Here is a 7,517-nt window from a genome sequence, read left to right as displayed (position 1 = left end):
CGGGAGGCCTGCTTCTCCCTCTCCCACTCCCCCTGCTTGTGTTCCTGTTCTCGCTGTCTCTCTCTGTCATATAAATAAATAAAGTCTTTAAAAAAAAAAAAGATGCATTTAAGAAGATCTGTATGGCAATGTCAACTCACTTGAAGTAAGGCTTAAAAGACAATTATAATTCAAGTCATTCCTTACACTTAGATAGTTGTACTCTTAAAAACATTTACGATCACCATTTGAATGTTCATTCTAGAACCTACAGTGTATGGAAGAGAAAAGTGCAGAGCTTGACTGGGTCGGGGGAAGGACAGATTTTCTGTGATGGTGTTTCTCACCTGGCCAAGAATGAACAGATGATATGATCATGCCCACAGCATCTACGCCCCTGCCCCACCCGGTGTCTTAGCTGTTGCTTAATGATTAGTAGAGAGGGCACAAATCACACATTTTGAAAACCATTTCATTTGTTGAAAGTTATATATAATTTATTGAATATTATATATGTGCTTTATATTCTTTTGGATGATGGCAAGATACATAAACAGTGCAAAGATGAGAACCTTTCAGAATCAGAAATAAGAATTCATATGAATGAAATAAGAGTAGAACTTTCAGACACCTGACCTGAGTAGATTTGAGCACAAAATGCATTTGACTTTTAGGTTTCTGGCTGAGGGAAACAAAGCAAATCATACTGGGTATATAAGAGTTCTCCAGAGAAACAGAACCAATAAGATCTATCTATCATCTATCATTATAATGATAATGATATAACTATCTATCTATTTAGATAGATTGAGAGATTTATTATAGGTATTGGCTCACACAATATGGAGGCTGAGAAGTCCCATGATCTATCATCTGCAAGCTGGAGAACCAAGAAAATCAGTGGTGTAATTCAGTCTGACCTGAAGGTTTGAGAACCAGGGGAACATATAGGGTAAGTTGTGGTTTGACATCGAAGGCCCAAGAATCAGGGGCTCTAATGTCCAAGGGCAAGAGAAGAAGGATGTCCCAGCACCAGCCAAGAGAACAAAATTTCCCTTCTTGCTCCTTTTTGTTCATCCAGGCCCTCGATGGACTCGATGATGCCCACCTGTATTGATGAGAGCAATCTTCTTTATTCAGTCTACTTATTCAAGTGTTATCTCTTCAGAAAAACCCTCGCACACACCCCAAAAATATTTTAATGACCGTCCGAGCATCCCTTAGCCCAGTGAAGTTGACATATAGAATGAACCTTCATACAGGGTCATGTATTCTCATTTATGGTTCCAGAAAGAACTCAAATTCAAACAGAATGCTTTCTGGATTTTGACTCTAAGAACAACTCTATGGGAAGTATTGGTAAAGCTTACGATTTTGAGCTTGTGGAAGATAAATTACTTAAAATGGTAAAAACGCAGAAGCATACTTTTAGAAACGATCCTACGTATGTAAAAGTGAATCTTGTTTTAATAAAATCTGATATGAGAAACTGAACTGATAATATAATATTATAGGTCAACTATACTTCAATAAAAAAAAAAAGAAAAAAACTGAAAAAAAGAGGCCTCGTGAGTGTGATTATTTACATTGTAAAGCAATCACTCCCTTAAAAAAAGACCTATCTACCAGAATCTGAAGTGCTGGTGAGATACATGGTATTTGTAGGTATTGACAGCAAAAGTTTTTCTTTTTAATTAATTAATCAGCTTCTGGCTTTGTTTTTTGCATTATAGTTGACAAAATATCATATGACTTTCAGGTGTACAACATGGTGATTCAACATTTTTATCCATTATGAAATGATCACCTTGATAGGTCTTGTTACCATCAGTCACTAAACAAAGCTAGAACAATGTTAATAACTATATTCCTTATGCTGTACATTACATCCCAGTGACTTATTTTAAGCTGGAAGTTTCAACGGCTAAAGATTTTAAACCCACTATTAATGGTAGATCATTCTGCAATGAAGATAAATTATGAAATCATGACAGGAAAATATGTATTCTTGTAAATAGGGCATTTCTGAGAATATAATTCCTTCTTTGGGGGATACCAAAGAGACCCAGAGGTACCCAGAGAATGTCACAATGAATAATTTGAGAGACGTAAGACTTGTTTTTTTTTCATTTTTTAAAATTTAAATTCAATTAATAACATAATGTATTATTATTATTATTATTTTTTTTAAGATTTTATTTATTTATTTGAGAGAGAGAGAATGAGAGACAGAGAGCATGAGAGGGAGGAGGGTCAGAGGGAGAAGCAGACTCCCCGCTGAGCAGGGAGCCCGATGCGGGACTCGATCCCGGGACTCCAGGATCATGACCTGAGCCGAAGGCAGTCGCTTAACCAACTGAGCCACCCAGGCGCCCAACATAATGTATTATTGGTTTCATAGGTAGAGGTCAGTGATTCATCAGTCTTATATAATACCCAGTGCTCATTACATCACGGGCTCTCCTTAATAAGACTTGTTTTTTAATAATTTTTTAAAATTTTATTTTTATTTATTTATTTGAGAGAGACAGAGAGATAGCAAGAGGGAGCACATGAGGGGACAGGTAGGGCCAGGAGAGGGAGAAGCAGACTCCCCGCTGAGCAGGGAGCCTGATTTGGGCTCGATCCCAGGACCCTGGGATCATGACCCGATCTGAAGGCAGTCGCTTAACCAACTGAGCCACCCAGGTGCCCCAAGAGAAGTAAGACTTATTAAGACAGAATGCTGTAAAGAACACTGTTCAACTTGTTTTGGCCATCCTGGGTACCTAGATAGCAATTTAATTGTTAGCTAGGGACTACATGGGAGCCATCCTGGAGAAGGTGCTTTGACTTGGGACTTGGTATGAATGACGGGCTCCGGACACTGAAATCGGAACTCTACAGTTTGCTGTACCATTATGTCACCATTGTTGAAGGCTTTGATGCTGGTCTATGGGACCCCCTTCTATGGTTCCACATTCTTTTTATCCTTTACCCCTGTGTTGGTATTCCATTCCTTTTTTCAGAGATCTTATTCTATCTCTGCGGCCGTGGCTTTCAATTTTAATTTTCACATGTGAAATCCTTGGAAATCCTTGACTTCTAAGCTGTTTGTCAAAACATTGGCTTTGGCTGTGGGATGCTACAGCTTTCTGTTTATTATTTTTTCTGTAATTTTCTTTTTTTAATGTTTCAGTTTTTTAAATATAGATTTTAGGGGCGCCTGGGTGGCTCAGTTGGTTGAGCAACTGCCTTCGGCTCAGGTCATGATCCTGGAGTCCCGGGATCGAGTCCCGCATCGGGCTCCCTGCTCAGTGGGGAGTCTGCTTCTCCCTCTGACCCTCCTCCCTCTCATGCTGTCTCTCATTCTCTCTCTCTCAAATAAATAAATAAATAAAATCTTAAAAAAAAAATAAATAAATATAGATTTTAGAACAGCTTTCTGTTTCTCTAAATTGAGTCTTTTCTACCTCTATCCTTGTTTCCATCGATGGCTTCATTGTCGTGGTCTAAATATCATTCCTGGTCAGTAAGATAGGAGCATTTTAAACCCCTTTTGACAGGAACTTAAAATGGATCTCATTGCCCAGAAACGTGGATGCTTCGGGACCTTGAGACCATCTGCGTAGTGCCATTCAGCTCTGTCCCTCCCCAGAGAGCAGTCCAGGAGCACTAACATTTAATTAATTGATGCCCAAAACTTTGTGGGCTTCATTAGCACCCCCACACTCCCAGGGAAGTTGAGGGGCTTTATTTAGAGCAGACTCTTCTCTAGTGGTTGCTCAGCTGGGTCTGTGCCAGTCACCTGTCCTCATCTACCCAAAGGTAAGCGGCCAGCCACAGCAGGTGCAGGTTGTTAGAACAGTTAGTTCCACAAGAGATATATTCAGTTTACTCCGATCAGGTTAGGTTGGAAATGTTAGATCACAAGCTTTGCAAGGGCTCCACTTCAGCCATTCTGAATGTCCCTCCCCAGGGCATAGCTTGGAGCAAGGGTCTCATAAAAGTTTCAGTTATTCAGCAAAGAGTCAAGACATCCAGGTTTGCCACTCTGTATAATTTTATTGAACTACTTAACAAATACTTGTTTAGTTCTCACTATGGGCCAGGTACTATCCTCAGTGCTTTATAAATACTAATTCATTTATTCCTCATTGATAACCCCATGAAGTTGGTGCTGTTACCTCCCTTTGCACGTGAAGAAACTGTTGTACAGAGAAGTAATGTAACTTGTCCAAAGTCACACAGCTAAGGAAACAGAGAACTAGGTCTTTAAACTTGTTTATCTAACTGCACAATGATGCCCGGGTATATTGGTCCCTTCTTGGCATCATTTCCCTTGTAAAAGGACAGGGTGGATGGATGACTTTAAATACCTACCTTTGAGTGTTTAGTATGTGCTGGGCACTCCCCACATTTTCTCACTTCATCCTCACATCAACCCAGAGGGAGCCTTATAGTCTCATTCTACGTTGGTGTAACCTGAGGCTCAGAGAGGTTAAGCCACACCCCGAGGTTCACACAGCAGCAACATGGAGGAGCCAGGAGGCTCTGAGCCAGGACTCTCTGACTCCATCCGACCACTCTACCTTGCTGCCTCCTCTGCAAGATCTCCTCCAATACTAGCTTTGCAGACGTTGACTTATTCGTTCACCAAACAGCTCTTCTGTCTCCTCTCCACACCAGGCACTGGCTGGCTGCCGAGCGGCCGCAGGATGAATGAGACCAGATGCTTCCATCAAGGACAACATTATTGCAAACATGTCTCACGTCCCTCTGATAGTAGAAGCCGCTAAGTGACGAGGAGGAGTCCAGACCAGTGTCACAGGGCATGTTGTCCTGACGGCCAGCCCAGGGAGGGCATCCTTGGGAATGCGGCACTCCCCACAGTCTGCTTCTGACCTTGCCTGAGAGGCTGTCTGCCAAGCATTTGTTCTTTTGTGTTCTTCTCGGGGTTGAGAATGATGATATAGCATTTGGGAAAGAAGAGGCAGGACATGAGGCCTGCTCCTGATGCTAAGATGGCAAAGACCTCCACGGCCACCGTGTCCTTGCCTTGAGTGCTCATGTGGGCAGGGATGAAGGAGGCCCAGACACAGGAGCACACACACGTGCTAAGAGTGATATGCTTTGCTTCGTTGAAGGTGTCAGGCAGCCGGTGGGTGGGGAAGGCCACCAGCAAGCTGACCAGCCCTAGCAGACCCAAGTAACCCAGCATGGCATAGAACAGTTTCAAGGAGCCCTCATCACACTTTACTGTCATCATGAATCCAGGCTCAGTAGAGTTCACAGGCCGTGGGGGCCATCTGATCAACCAGAGCATACACAAGGTTGCCTGGATCAGGGAATAGACAATGGGGACGGTGCTAGGGAGAACCGGCCCCACCCACCTCCTAAGCCGGGTGTCCGGCCGGTGGCGTGGAAGGCTGCCACCACCATGAGGGTCTTGACCAGCACAGTGGACACACAGGCTGTGAAGGTGACCCCAAAACCTGCCTGACTCACAGCACAGGTGAAGGGTCCTAGGTGCCCAATGAACAGGAAGGGGCAGAGGAAACAGAAGGCCAAGCAGGACAGCAAAAGGTAGCTGAGCTGACGGTTATTGGCTCAGACGATGGGGGTGTGGTGGTGCCAGATGAAGATGCCTAAGATGGCCAGGGCAAGGAGGAAGAGCAGGGCTGTGCAGACCACCAACACTGCACTGAGGGGCTTGTGGTAGGACAAGAAGTCAAGCGTTTTGGGGATGCACAGACTCTGCCCCATATTGGGCCACTGGTCCTCAGGGCACTTCTCACATGCAACACTATCTGAAGGGAGAAAGGGAAACCGGGTCAGAGACCAGAGTGGGGAAGCTTCTGGAAACTGTCCTGTGACCAAGAAGTCACAGGACTAGGTCTTGTGTATTTCAGTTTTGTAACCCTTCCATGGTACTTGATGTCCTCAGATTGAGGGCCGAAGACACAGAGGGCAGAAATCCTAGCGGCAACTGGTCATCATGCCTCAGATTGTAATAAAATAACATCGACACAACGACCTACAGAAGCTCTAACTCCTCTCTGGGCTTTGTCCCTTTTAGTCCAACCACCACTGTGGCCGTGTCATAATTCACAGTCATGGCTAGTTTATTCATGCATTTATTCATTCATCAGCCCATTTAATTTAAAGAATTTCAGTGGGGTGCTTACTATGTACACAGACTCTCTCTTTTTTAATGGAGGCACCTACGTCTAAATCACTCCTTTGATAGAACATATCAGAGTTTTGCTTTCCGTAGTGATTTTAAGGATGGGCTTTGTTACCGGAGCTCTAGAGCAGACATACGTTCTCATTTAACTCTCTTCCTTGATTTGGTTACATCTCTATGATCCCAGATGCTTGATTTCATGTCCTAATCTGCAAGTCCAAGGACGATTTCTTATTTATCATTTCTGTCCTCTCTTCACCAACCGGTGTCTCCTCCCTGTCCCCGGCTTCATTCAGCGGTGCCTTTCTCTTTCAATGGGCAAAGAGGATCCTCGAAGACCCTGCCTTCCCTACACTGAGAGTTTCCATTGTGCCAGGAGACCTTTCCCATCCCGTGGCTTCAACAGTTCCCTGGATTTTGTGCCTATGCCTCCTGATCAATTCTCTTTCTTTTCAGTACATTGATCGCTTCTCAATCTCCCCAAACACATTGAAACGCACACTGCTTCTCCACGTAATTAATTCCCTGGCTCCCCATTTTTGCAGAGTAGACTCCACGGTCCTGAGTCTGGCAAGGAAGGCCCTCTGTTATCTGGCCACCTGCTCCCTGCATCTCCCATCAGTGGCTGTGCTCAAGTGACTCTGTGCTCCTTACTGCTTTCCTGTCTTGAAACTTTGTTGATGTGCTCCTTGGCCCCGACTGTCCTTCTCATGTTTCATTGCCTGGGAAATTCCACTTGTTGCTCAAGACCTAAATCGTATGCCACCCCCTCCAGGGGAAAGTTCCCCTACATGCCCCTTTGTTAGAATTCATTTTTCCTCTGCACTTTCATGGTTCGAGGCTTGAATTCGTATTAAGGCAATTGACTTCACTTCATAGTCTAGTTTCTTTACTCTCCCAGGTTTGGAAGACACAGGGATCATCTCCTTGAAGAGATCATGAGCTCTGTGGTCCGAGGGCTGTGCCTCATTTGTTGCCACTGTCTTTGCACCCAGCACAGTGGCTGCACATAGTAGGTGCCAGTTGATATCTGTTGAATGAATGACATCTTAGCAAGATGCAGATTAAGTCGATAGAAGGGTTTTTCTTTTTCTTTTTTTTTAAATTTGTTTCTTTTATTTTCTTTTTATTTTTTATTATTATTATTTTTTAATTTTTTAAATTTTTTAAATTATTTTTTTATTATTTTTATTATTTATTTTTATTTTTATTTTTTATTATTATTATTTTATTTATTTTTTATTTTTTAAATTTTTAATTATTTTATTATTTTATTTATTATTATTTTTTAATTTTTAAAATTATTTTATTTTATTTTTATTTTTTATTATTATTATTTTTTTTAATTTTTAAATTTTTTAAATTATTTTTT

Source organism: Leptonychotes weddellii, chromosome 11, assembly GCF_054177405.1.
Source record: "Leptonychotes weddellii isolate Sample4059 chromosome 11, ASM5417740v2, whole genome shotgun sequence".
NCBI classification, from domain to species: Eukaryota; Metazoa; Chordata; class Mammalia; order Carnivora; family Phocidae; genus Leptonychotes; species Leptonychotes weddellii.
This window is presented reverse-complemented; position numbering follows the sequence as displayed.